We start from the raw sequence: 13,366 nt of genomic DNA, 5'->3' as shown, positions 1-13,366 counted from the left end.
CAGAAAACAGGCTCTTCACTCCTTGGACTGTAAGAAAGCCCTAGCATATTACCTAAAGAGGACTGAACCTCCCCTTAAGCTTCTCGACTGTCTGTGTTCTTTGATCTGAATAGATTGGGAAGGGCAGTTTCCAAACAATCTTTGTCCAATTGTATAGGGAATTATATAGTGTGTGTTATGCATTGGCTGGCTTATGGATTGCAGACTTGGGCAGGGCTCATCAAGTGAAGGCCATGATGACTTCAGTGGTTCATCACAGGGCTACTTCTATTGAAGACATTTACAAAAGCTGCTACTTAGTTATCTGTTCACACTTTCTTGTCCCACTATGTCTGGACAGCACGTCATGAGGAGACAGTAAACTGTTTATCCAGTAATTAATTCTCCATTTCGTGGGGCCGAGTTATCGTTAAGTAAATGCTTCTGCCACTGCAACCCTCAGCTTGCAATTCCCCACGTGTAATGGCTAATTCATGCCTGCTTGTTGATGGAGAAAGCAACTTTGCTTATCTGGAAACAGGGTTCTCCGTAGACAGCAAAATGAATTAGCTATTTTCAATACCCTCCCACCTCCCTGTAGGGCCGACTATCAGCTTTGGAAGTGACTATCGGGCACATTTTACTGTACTTACATGTGTGGCCGGGCCCTGCATTCACTGTGTGCATTTTCAAAAGGGCCCGGCCACACGCATAAGTCCCGATACTCACACAAGTGCCGGGCCCTGAAAAAGGGGCGGGCCAGGAGGGCATGGTCTGGGTGGGGAGGGGCAAGGTGGAGCGGGACAGCAGCCATTAGCTGCTGTTCCAGGGAAGCACGCGCCGGAAGCTGGCCCTCGCGTGGAAGTTTCTTCTGCTTCAACTGAGCAGTAAGTAAAAAAAACAAAAAAATGGGGATAGAGTTAGGTTAGGGGTTGGGGTGAGAAGGGGAAGAGGTAGGAAGAGAAGGGTTAGGGATAGGAAAGTTCCCTTCCAGTCTGCTCCTTAATTGGACTGGGAGAGAACTGGGGAAGGCCGATTGCATCGCCGCACATAATTTACTAAAATTTACCCTCCCTGAGCTCACCACCCACACATGCGGATTTTAAAATCCGGTGCGCATGTGCCCACGGCCAATGGATTTTATAACATGCACACACCGGTGCGCGCATGTTATAAAATTGGTGCGTGCAAGTACGCGCGCCGGGAGCTACGCACACATGGACACATGCGCGCTCCTTTTAAATCTACCCCTTAGGGGCTAATGAGGCTTTGTGCTCACACAGCAAATCCCATGCATGCTCAATAAAGTCTTTACAAGCCTTTGAGAGCTGAGTCTGTGTTAGTGCCATTGAATGACATCACCCACATACTATGCTGTCTAAGGAGAACTCTTCAGTTAAGAAAACTTATTTAATTTACTTTAACATTCTCTTATTCATTTATATAAGTGCTCAAGAATGTGTCAGGCTACTAGGTAATTCGGTAGGAGAAGAAACTCTGGCCAGAATCCTGAATACAGAAAAAAGAAAAAAAAAATCCCATTTGAAAGCCACCAGAGAATTCAGAAACCTGAGTGCTGAATGGTGCATGGCTGATGAGGCAGGAAAGAAGACTATCTTATTTATTTTAACAAGGAAAGCACTATTAGAACATCGAATGGATATAACCTGATAGTAGTGTGAGTTGATTCTAGTGTTGATATGCTCTAAAGCTCGGATTTAGACCTTTGAAGAATTGGCATGGTACTGTCAACTTGAAACATTGGCAAACTCTGTTGTGAAAGTAAATATTTATCATACTGTTTGAGATTTTCTCTAATTAAACTATTGTGTTAATGTCCTTGTGTATATTCTACTTACATATACTGCTCATTTCTTTTCTGCCAGTAAGATATATATATACAAATGTATGTTGTAACTTCATTCTTTCACAAGTTATCAACTGAAAACTATTCAGTATATCCACATCTACCAGTTTTTTCTCTCTAGATAGGTATTTTCTGACCATTTTGCATCCTGAAAATATTGGATTTGTAGCCCAGCTAGAACCAGCATAGAATAAATTGCCAGCATAGTTGTGTGCATTATATAGAAGGAGACTTTGAAATATCCAGTGCCTGACACAGGCATGATCCTCCCCGGCCAGAGCCAGAAAGAGGGCCCAAAAATGAAAACTGTGTGCATGCTGACCAGTGACAAACATTCTGTATAAGCAGACAATGCAGGAGGGAAGAAGGAAGAAGGGGGGCCCTGATGGCCTGCTGTCCCATTGCTCCAGACCAGCTGATCACCCGCAACAGCAATTGGAAGAAAAGTCAGCACAGGGCCATCAGCGGACACATGCTCACAGGCCTTGTGGTGGCCTCACCACCTGCTCCCGCACAGGCCGCCTATTACCAAGAAAACCTGTACCAGGGGCAGAGCTGCCTTGAATCCTGAAAGCGCACACCTCCTGACTGATCCTACACTGATTTACCCTCCTATCGCTACCATCCTTGGGCCCCAGACCAGCCAAAAGAGGCTAGGGCAGGGACGGGCTGACAACGTGCAGGGAGGACCCGGGAGGTGTCCGTGGGCATGGTGCAGACAGGAGAAGAGACATGATGATGGAGTGGGAGGGAAAAGACCTGGGAGAAGGCCATTAGTCTAGGCACGGTTTTAGAAACACATTTAATCTTTATTTGCATTTCAGTGCTCTCAGTTTCCCTATTAGACATAGATATCTCATGACAGTCTTTTGAATGTGGACCAGGGGCTCTGACGTCGTTGGAGAGCCAAGTTCATATACTTGAATCAACTGGCAGCTGTCAATATAGAGAAATGTCTTACTCTCCTCCTCCTTAAGTTAAAGAGTATTTTTTTGTGCAGCTAAGCATTCATTTAGTTTTCTAATATTAATAAACAGATGTACTAATTGAGACAGTTTCCTAAACAGGTGCATAAACGCTTTAGTTCAAATTGCTGTATTAGTCAAATGACCCAGATAGTTCTTAGAAACTTACTGTCAGTGGAAGCAGGCAATAAAATCATCACTATCCCATGGAGATCTTTAGTACATTTTCACATCAGTTGAATCATGTCAACTGTATCTTCAACTACCATTGCTATGATTCAATTGACTGTAAAAGAAATTGCTGTATCTTTAAGGCATCAATTTGTGCCATGTAGCCCTTATATAAAGACTTCACCTCCACCTTCATCTATCATAGAACAGGCAGTTTCTGTCACAGAGGTGAGTCCTTTGGACTGAGGCAAAGTTGATACTGCCCAGGATGTAGGTGTGACTGTGCCCACGCTAACAACAGGTAGACATGCTCTGGGCTGGGACGGGGACAAGGCTTCACCTATACCGGACTCTTTCCCCTCAGGTTGAACATTTGGGTTCTGAGGCCGGCAAGACTTAAGTGAGTGTCCACAGCCAGGGGGGCGGTGCGAGTGACAGACGAAGTCGGAAGGCAGGCGAAGGTCGACACAGGCAGAAAAGGTGCAGTCAATAATCAAAAATAGGTCAGGGCAGACGGCAATCAGGCAAAATCGGTAATAGGCAATAGGTCAGATCAGGTGGAAGGAAAGGAAGGCAAGGTAGAACAGGAGCAAGGACAGGGCCAAGACAAGGCAAAGGCACGACTGGAGCAAGGCAAAGGCAAGATCCACGGCAACTAGCTCTGCAGGAGCAGGACAACCTGTTGCTGGGTTGTTTGGCTGTGTCAGCAGTGAGGCTTAAATCCCCTGGGCTCGCTGATGTCAGATCTGTGTGCCGAAGGAGCTTTCTTGCCGTGTGGCCAGTAAGTGCTGTGAGTGCACACATGCGCGCACCTAAGGAGCATCAGATGGCGGTGGCAGTGTCGTTGGCATCTTAGGGGTAAGGGGAGGCTGGCGAAGGTGTGGCTGTCGCATCTGGCTACACATTACAGTTTCATAGCCATAGTGGCTGGAGGTTGCTATATAAAGCTCCTGGTGGTATCTATGTTTGGACATAAACTTTCTGGCCATGTATTTTTTGCAAGCAGAAATTTGCTACATGTGATGGTGAGTTTATAAGCCATATCTCTATAGCTTCTGAAAGTTCTTGATATTTTAGAACTTCTCATCATGGTAAAGTAAATTTCTTATCTTAGCTTTGCTTCATCCAGATTTTGGACTTAGAAAACTTTTCAGCAGAAAGTTATCACGTTTGGTGAAAAAAAAAATCAAATTTTATTTTTAAAAGAACATGGATCAGATGCCCACAAGTGGGATGGGCTCCACTCAAGGCACGCTGGCCCTCCTTCATCTTCTGCCACGAGTGGGATAGGTTCCGTTCACAGCATGCTGGGCCGCTTCCATCTTCTGATGTGCATGAGAAACACCCACGCACATCAGAAGATGTGATAAGTATGATATGTTTTCCAAACACCAAGTTAAAAAGAGAATGCATGTTTGAATTTTGTGCATAAAATAGCTGTAGTAAAAGTGTTTGTGCATTCTTGTTGACATTTGCATGTATGTTCTTTATAAAATAGTAAAGTATGCACAAAATTGCAAACAATGCCTCAAAACACCCCAATTACATATTCATGTGTGCATTTTCTTGCAAATGCATTATGTTGCCCTTTTTGTAAAATTGCACATATACATGTACAAGTCATTTTTACATGCATAATTGCTTTAAAAATTAATTAATAAGAGGATAATAATATTCTGTCACTGGCCAGATTGCAAAGTTGACTGAATAATCTTATCCAGCTAACTTTGGAGAGATAGCCAGTGGTGCAGATGCACTATTGAATATAGCCAGCTATCTTAAAGAGTGAAAGGACAGTGATTGCTTCACCTAAACTTTGGAACACCCTACCTAAATTCCTGAGAACCCAACACGACCTAAAAATATTCAAAAAGGACCTAAAAACACTAATGTTCCACAAATTCTACACTGACCCTCAGACGTCTGATCATTCCAACTCTCAACTGAACTCTCAGTTATAAACCTCTTAATACATTCTCTTCACCCTGAACTGCATACCCTCCTCTTCCAACCTAATAATGCTCTCTGGACTTGATATGCTTATGTCTGATATTGTTCACATTGTTTTTTCTGTTACACAACTGCTAAGAAAAATGTATATTTTTGTAAACCGTTATGATGGCTCTACCGAATGACGGTATATAAAACTCAACAAACAAACAAACAAACAAATAAATAAATAAATAAATAAATATAAATGTGAGTAATTCTGGATGCCTTTCATATACCAAATCTAGTAACGTCATAAATCACATGAATTAAAAATTTGACTTTTTAGCAATATTATCAATTCAGTTTTTAAAGTATTGTTTTTCTGGCTATTCACTCATTGAAAAGTAAAGTAGTCATATTGTTCAGCTATTTAAAAGATGAACAAGAAAAAACATTTTTTTAAAGGATAGGAAGTAGTACATTGTTTCGAACTACTGCATTGTGAATGGTGGTTCATTGCAAAATATGGTTTATGTTCCCTTTGCTTTCATAATTCATTAATACTGTGCATGCCACATTTTAATCAAAATCTGTGTTGAAAACAAATATGGTAGTTAATTTGATACAATTTTCAAAACTATGTACTTTTTTTTAAACTCTTTATTTATGCATTAATAGAGGCATACATACAACAAAATCAATTATTCAAACAGTGCATAGTCTAATAGTATATAAACAACTCAGGTACAGTGGTACAGTAATTACACATAGAGCAAAGTGAAGCTAAATGCATAAAGAGCAATTACACATTAGTAATACTGTCTTGATAAGTATGATATGCTTTCCAAATATGATCATATTTAAATTGTTCATTTCTAATTGTGTACTACAAGCGTTCTATGTTAGCCACCTCCTGGACTTGGGCTCTCCAATGTTTTAAGTAGGGAGTCTGTTTCCAAAAAGTGGCGATTGTAAAGCGAATAGCCAGCAACAACTGACCGATTAAACATCTAAAAGAAACCAGCATACCAGAGCTAGCCAGTAGTCTGATTAGTGGTGTAATATTCACTTGAAAATTAAGAATATCAGCCAACTCTTGAGTGACACCAGCCTAGAACTTCGGAACTTCTAGGCATTGCCAGCACATATGGAAGAAGGATCCAATACCTCCACAACCTCACCAAAACTCTGGGTTCAGATAAGGATAAATGGCTGCAAAAAAGGCAGGGATATGGTACATACTATGCAATAATCTCACCATCAACTCCGCATGTTTTTGGCAAATTGAACTACGATGTGCCACTACCCAAATATCCTTCTATGCACGAGCGTCCGAAGAAACCCCAAGATCATCATTCTAAGCGTCCATTAACTGAGAGGAAGTATCTGACCCTAGTTTAACCCTTTAAAATTCCCCAATACATTAAAGAAATTCCTTTTGCTTGTGATTCAGGATCACCCAGGTAAGTGAAGAGTCCATTCACCTGACAAATTGGCACAGATATATCAAAGCAAGAAGCCAATGCCTCCCAAAGCTGTAAATAATGACTATGGTCTCCCACATCTAAATCAAATTCCTCACAGAGAAGCAAATGAAGCAAACTTACCCTCTTTCCATAATTGGGCAATACTGATTAGTCCATTAGCATGCCATCCCTTAAAGGCCAGCAAAAAAGTCAAGCCTGAAATCAGTGAATTACCATAGATAGGGGATACTAAAAGCACATTGGTATTCTGCGGATCCAAAAACTGCAAAACCTGGCTCCACACATCAAGCGCATGAGCCAGGAATTAACTACTTCTAGTCACTTGTCATCTGATCAGAGAGGTCGATGGCAAAAACGGTAACAAAGATAAGTCAATAACATCCAATTGTAATCTTTCCAATGAGATCCATGAATCTTTACAAAGTCCAAGCCAAACCTTAAGACACAATAATAGTGAAGCCCAGTGATATAATTTCAAATTGGGAAGAGCCATACCACCCTGCAACTTAGGCATCCATAGCTGGCTGAGCTGGATTCTAGACTTTTATTTCACCAAATTAAATATAGCTATAGTCTCATGTATATCATCAAAGAGTTTTAAAGCAAGGAACATGTTGAAATAAATATAACAATTTTGGCAAAATACTCATTTTAAGCAAGTTGATCCAGCCCGCCCAATATATGGATAAGCCCATCCAAGAAATCAAGAGCTGTTTTATCTTAGCTGCAAGTACCTCATTGTTACCATAGTTTAGACTATTGTGATTTTTAGGCTCGCATATACCCAAATTATCTTGAAATCGGAAAAACAAATCGGAACAGCGACCTTAGAACTCAAAAGGAGAAGCTCAGACTTGTCCTAATTAACCCTATAACCTGCCAGTCTGCCATATTGTTGCAGAAGCTGCATCAAAGCTGGTCCAGACTGATGCAAATCCATCAAATATAAAAGAACATCCTCAGTATATAGAGAAATGCGATGTTCCCTTTTACCCAAAGTAACACCACAAATATCCTTATTCTTCCACACCGCTTCAGCCAGATCACTTGCCAAATCAAATAAGAGCGAGGATAAGGGGCACCCTTGATGCGTCCCATGGGCTATTTCAACAAGCAATAAAGCATTCAAGTATTTTGGAATTCTGAAACACCACAAATAAAAATTGTCATGAAAGTCAGTCAAAGGCTTTTTTTGTGTCTAAAGAAGTGACTACTTCTGAAACCCCAGACTTCTCAGCCAGCTGTATAATGTTGAATAGTCGTCTAGTGTTAGACATTGACGAACTCGCTTTAATGAAGCCTGTCTGGTCACAGTGATTTAAGTTGTGCAAACAGTTCTCAAGCTTCATCTGCAACACCTTAGCAAGTATTTTCAGGTCTGAATTCAGCAGAGATATAGGCTGATAAGAACTACATCACCAGCACTCTTACCCTTTGTGAAATAAAGAAACAAAAGTATCACCCAAATTACCGAGGGAAAATTGACCTTCATCTACTGAATTAAATAGACTAAATAAGAACGGCATGAAGCCCATCAAAAATGTGTTATAAATATGAATGGTATAACCTTCAGGCCCTGGGCATTTCCCACCTGGCAAAGGTTTAATTGTATCCCATATCTTCTGAACTGAGATAGGTGCCACCAAAGCCTCTCTCTGAGTCTCTGGCAATACTGGCAAATTCAAGCTAGAGAGAAAATCATGAATATTTCCTTCTACTACTGCGGGCTGCTGGGGAGTATAACTGAGAATAATATTGCATAAAGAGCTGCTCAGTCTCACCAGGATTAATCGTAATGTTCCCATTAGACGTTTTAAGGGACGCAATATGAGATTTATATTGCCGTTCTTTCACCATATGAGCTAAAAAAAACCCTGGTCTGTCTCCGTATTCATAGAATCGTAGACAAGTATATCGCATAGCTCTTTCTATCTTATGCATTTCCAGGGTTTGTATCTCCTTCTGAACTGCTTCCAACTTTTTATAAACGCATATCGAACAACTCTGTTTATGGAAAGCAGGGAGGTGCACCAACTGATTTTGAAGAAGCATAAGTTGTTTATCCCTTTGTCTACAGATGTGACTGGCGTATTCAATAATTTTGCCTCTCAAAACAGCTTTAAAGGTTTCCTACTGCAATAGAGGCAAGTATTCAGTATCCGGGTTATGAGTATTAAACTGGGAAATCGTATCACGCAACAGACCAGAAAACTCCCTATCCCCAAGTAGAGATATGTTCAACCACCAAGTGAAGCCGGACGGCCTGAGTGTTATTCCACCTCTGTTCTTTGTATCGCCCAGAGTGAAAGTTGTTGTTATATTGTAAACCGTTGTGATATGTATATTTTACAGGAACATCGGTATAGAAAAGCAAATAAATAAATAAGTTACACAAGGAAGATTTTCACTACTTACCATATGTTTCAGGAAGTTCGGTGAGCACAAAAAGTAATCTAGGTGACTATGGGAGTTATGTCTAGGGGAAAAAAAAGCATAGTCTCGGTCTAAAGCATTCTGCTGCCGCCATACATTGAGCAAATGATAAGTATCTAACAGCTGCTTATGACCCAAGTGCTGCTGTGAAGCCACACCCAAACCAAAAGAACTATCCAGCACCAAATTCATACATGTGTTCTAATCGCACTCCATCAGCAACCAGTAAAACCCAAATGTGGCAAGAACAACTGTTTATAAAAGGCAGCTTGCCCCTGATTGGGGCCATACACATTAGGTAAGATAAACCTGATAGTGTTCAGGAAACAATCTAAGATTACATATCGACCTCCAGGATCAGAGAAAGAGCCATGCACCATAACAGGAAAGTTTTTATCAAAGAGACCAATAACCCCTTTGCTCCATGGGTTGTAAGAAGCATAATATATGCTGCCCACCCACCCCCCTTTCAGATTTTCATGCTCAGCATTGGTCAAATGGGTTTCCTACTATAGAAGGTTCTGAGTATTCTGTTCACATGCAGATTGCAAGATCCACTTTCTTTTAATGGGTGAACAGATTCCTCACATATTCAAGGGAAAAACATATAATAACCCTCATTGTTCCTTAAGAAAATAAGCTTCCTGCCATACATAATGCAAAAGGCCATTTCCTACCCAAACTAGATCTACCCTCAAACAGATAACATAACGCCACCCATTGACAATAGTCTCCATAGCTATACTTTGCCCACATTGCCCCATAGGAGGATGTCCCATATACCAGTTTTCACCCAACTTCAAATCCCACAAACCTAAGCCCATAGCTAATATTTTCCAAACAGATCCAACCCCCAGACAATCCCCAAGGGACCCTAAACCATCTAACCCACCCACTAAAAGGTACATAAACCCAAACCCCGTCATACAAGGCAATGAATCCCATACCTATTCCCTCTCTCCATTCACTAAACCCTTGACCCCCAAGACCAAGCATCTTCTGGGTGGGAACCAAATCAAGACCCAGAAAAATAAAAAGAACAAAAAACAAACAAAAAACAAAGCAACAAGAAAAAAACACTGTCAGTCATAGGAAAGCCACCAAATTCAACTGGCAAAACAATTCTGGAGGGCATATGAATCAAATGCGTAGTGATGATAGAAACTTCCCTTCGCCCATCATTCCTTACCAGGCCGCTCTCGTCAGGTTGTGCAGGCCACAAAGAACACAAAGTGACACATTAAGTATAGGGCTAAAGAATTAAGAGCCAGAAGAGCTCTTTTTATAGTTCGCCGGCAACTGCTCTACTTCTGGTGCCTTATTCTCCAGCACCATCCTCAACTTTGCAGGGTACAACATAGAGTAGCAAATTCCCATACTTTGCAACTCACGCTTAATTGCTCCTTGTGCTTGCCATTGCTTCTGCACCTCAATAGAGTAATCTTGAAAAATCATAATTTTCCCCCCTTTATAAGACAGGGAGCTTGTCTTTCGCGCAGCTTTCAAGATTAACTGCCTATCACTGGAGTTATGAATGCGCACAATCAGAGCCCGGGATCATCTTCCTTGTGCTGTGACCGGGGCTAATGATTGATGGGCCCGGTCTATTTTAATGGCACCATTTTTGCATGAATCCAGGCCAAAAGCTCAGGAAGCCAGGTCACCACGAAGAGAACCGGGTTAATGCCCTCACTCCTTTCCAGCAGTCCCACGATTCAGGTATTATTTCTTTGCAACCTATTTTCAAGGTTGTCTAATTTAACAAAGGCAGCCCTATTTATTTTTATTTGGCATTTTTTTATATACCGACATCCGTTTGCACATCGTATCGGTTTACAAATAACTTGGAACTTGTAGGCAAGGCCTTTACATGGAACAGTAACTATAATTAAAAGAGAAACAAGAAACCAATTTACAAAAGAGGAAAACTAAATTACAAAAATAATCAGTGACTGTTCACAGAGATTTCAGATATCAATCATATGGTGGGATTAGAAGACGGGTAGGCCTGTAGGAAAAGCCATGTTTTTAGTTTTTTTTTTAATTTAGGTGTGAATGTCTCTGTGCGCAGATCTGGAGGGAGGGCGTTCCAAAGAGTAGGGCCAGCAAGGGAAAAAGCTCTATTCATTGTGGAGATCAGTTTGTAGGGTTTGATAGAGGGAGTGCGGAGTGTTCCTTGAAGGGCGGGACGAGTGGGTCTTGTGGAGGTGCGAGGAAGGAGGGGAGGGCAGAGCCAATGGAGGTTTTCATTTGTAATGCTTTTGTGGATGAGGGATAGTGTTTTGAAAAGGATACGCGATTGTATTGGTAGCTAGTGAAGCTCGATAAGAGTTGGTGTGATGTGGTCTCTTTTTTTAGTGTTTGAAAGAATACGTGCTGTGGCGTTCTGTAGGAGTTGCAAAGGTTTAGTGTGCATGGAGGGGAGGCCAAGGAGGAGAGCATTACAGTAGTCTATTTTGGAGAATATAATAGACTGAAGTACTGTGCGAAAGTCGGAGAAATGCAGTAGGGGTCTGAGTTTTTTGATAGTTTGTAGCTTGAAATAGCAGTCACTTAAGATAGACTTGATGAAGGGTTGGAAGGAGAGTTGGTTGTCGAGAAGAACACCCAGGTTACGGGTGTGCGAGTAGAAGATAGTGGAAGAGTAGGCGAGGGGAACAGATGGAAAAGGAAGTTTGGTGGAAATGATGAGGAGTTCTGTTTTTTGAGGGTTGAGGGCAAGGTGCATGTCTGTGAGGAGTTTGTTGATGGCGGTAAGGCAGAAAAGGGGAAGAGAATTTGCACGTCATCTGCGTAGATGAAGTGCTTGATACCAAGGTTGGTGAGGAGGATGGTGAGGGGAAGCATGTAAATGTTGAATAGGGTAGAGGAAAGTGAGGAGCCCTGGGGAACGCCCTGATCCAAACTAATAGCATCAGATTCATTGTTATCAGCAAGGACTGTGACATGACGATTTTGTAGGTAAGATTTAAGCCAGGAGAGTGCGGTTCCAGTAATACCAATACTACTGAGGATGTTGATAGGGATGGTGTGGTTAACAGTGTCGAACACCGCAGAGATGTCCAACATAGCAAGGAGATAAGAAGTACCAGTATCAGTTTTTTTGATTATGGTGTCAGTTAGGGAAAGTAGTAAGGTCTCCGAGCTCAGATGCTTTCGGAAACCATATTGCGTGGAGGGTAGAATGTTGTGTTGTTCGAGAGGTAGTCAGAGAGGCGAGCGTTTACTAGCTTTTCTAGGATTTTAGCCAAGAGGGGGAGATTGGAAATGGGTCTGAAATTGGAGAGGGTGGAGGGATCAAGATTAGGTTTTTTGAGGATGGGTTTAACTACCGCTTGTTTGAGAATGTTGGGGACCGTGCCCTGTTCTAGGGAGCAGTTGGAAATGTCGGACAGAGGTATGGAAAGAAGAAGTTTGGATGGGATGGTTTCAGAGGGATGGGAGGAGGGTTTCATCTTTCTCAGGATATTTTCTATTTCCAGGGAGGAGGATGGGTCAAAAGTAGACAGGGAAGCCGAGAAGTTGAAGGCGGGTAGAATCACGCTGTTGGAGTTAGGGGCAAATTGTGCGGTAAGGGAGGAGACTTTATTTTTAAAGAATTGTGCCAGTTCGTTGCAGCGATTCTTAGAGGTGGGAGATTGGGGTTGCATTGTGGAGGAGTTGGTAAGGCCAGTGATCAAAGTAAAGAGGGCCTTGGGGTTGTATTGGAAACCATGTATCTTTTTAGAGTAGTATTCTCGTTTAGTGATAAGGATGGTTTTTCTGTATTCGTGCATGAGTTGATAGTAAGTTGTTTTGGCTATCCACTTTAGCTCGTACAAATTAGCGAGTCCTCCAAGTCAGATACTCGCCCCTCCACTTCTTTAATCTGAGCTGAGTTATCTTTAATGGATTCCAAAAGTTGAGCAATTTTTTTCCACAATACCCAATCTAGTGTCTAATCGGGCTGTAATTTTTGCTGCAAATGACGCCAACAGCTTAGAAGTGTGGTCATCTTCTTCACCATCCTCAATGAGCAATGTTTCCTACTCATCTTCTGAAGCAGTGGCCATGGCCCTGTTATCAGCGTCAACCAATTTCTTATTTGTCATCTTTCTCAACTTAGAGCTACGATCGGCCCACAGAACCGGAAAAGAACTCTGACTTGAATCCTTAGGAGCAGACATGTAGAAAGATTGTGGCCAAAAAAGGGAGTTAAGGTAAAAAAATATTCAGAAATGACAGGAGCTCAGCCGCTCACAGCTTCTTCCATTAGGGCATAACCGGAAGTCCTCAAAACTATGTACTTTTTACCCTTGGGTTTTGCACCAGTTCTCAAAGGGGTAGATTTTCAGACGAGCGCGAACAGCCTACTTTTGTTTGCGCTCCAGGCGCAAACAAAAGTACGCTGGATTTTAGTAGATACGCGCGTAGTCGCGCGTATCGGCTAAAATCCTGGATCGGCGCACGCAAGGCTATCGATTTCGTATAGCCTGCGCGCGCCGAGCCGCGCAGCCTACCCCCGTTCCCTCCTAGGCCGCTCCGAAATCGGA

At 42.0% G+C, this 13,366-nt stretch overlaps 1 protein-coding gene and 1 long non-coding RNA gene across 4 annotated transcripts in view; one reads left to right on the top strand and one right to left on the bottom strand.

Moving 5' to 3' along the window:
* The window catches only part of LOC115092045, a 298,722-nt gene that overhangs the window by 159,246 nt on the left and 126,110 nt on the right, over positions 1–13,366 (bottom strand). For 2 of the 3 annotated variants that reach the window (XR_003856889.1, XR_003856887.1), the window contains one exon: positions 8,817–8,877. The exons of the other annotated variant lie outside the window; for it this stretch is intronic. This is a non-coding gene — a long non-coding RNA (uncharacterized LOC115092045). The remainder of the gene's footprint in view (positions 1–8,816; positions 8,878–13,366) is intronic. 3 annotated transcript variants of the gene reach the window in all.
* Positions 1–13,366, top strand: part of CRYL1 (crystallin lambda 1) — a 267,609-nt gene that overhangs the window by 246,351 nt on the left and 7,892 nt on the right. The gene's annotated exons all lie outside the window — the stretch shown is intronic.

The sequence above is a fragment of the Rhinatrema bivittatum genome, chromosome 5 (genome assembly GCF_901001135.1).
Source record: "Rhinatrema bivittatum chromosome 5, aRhiBiv1.1, whole genome shotgun sequence".
Lineage (NCBI taxonomy): Eukaryota > Metazoa > Chordata > Amphibia > Gymnophiona > Rhinatrematidae > Rhinatrema > Rhinatrema bivittatum.
This window is presented reverse-complemented; position numbering and strand designations above follow the sequence as displayed.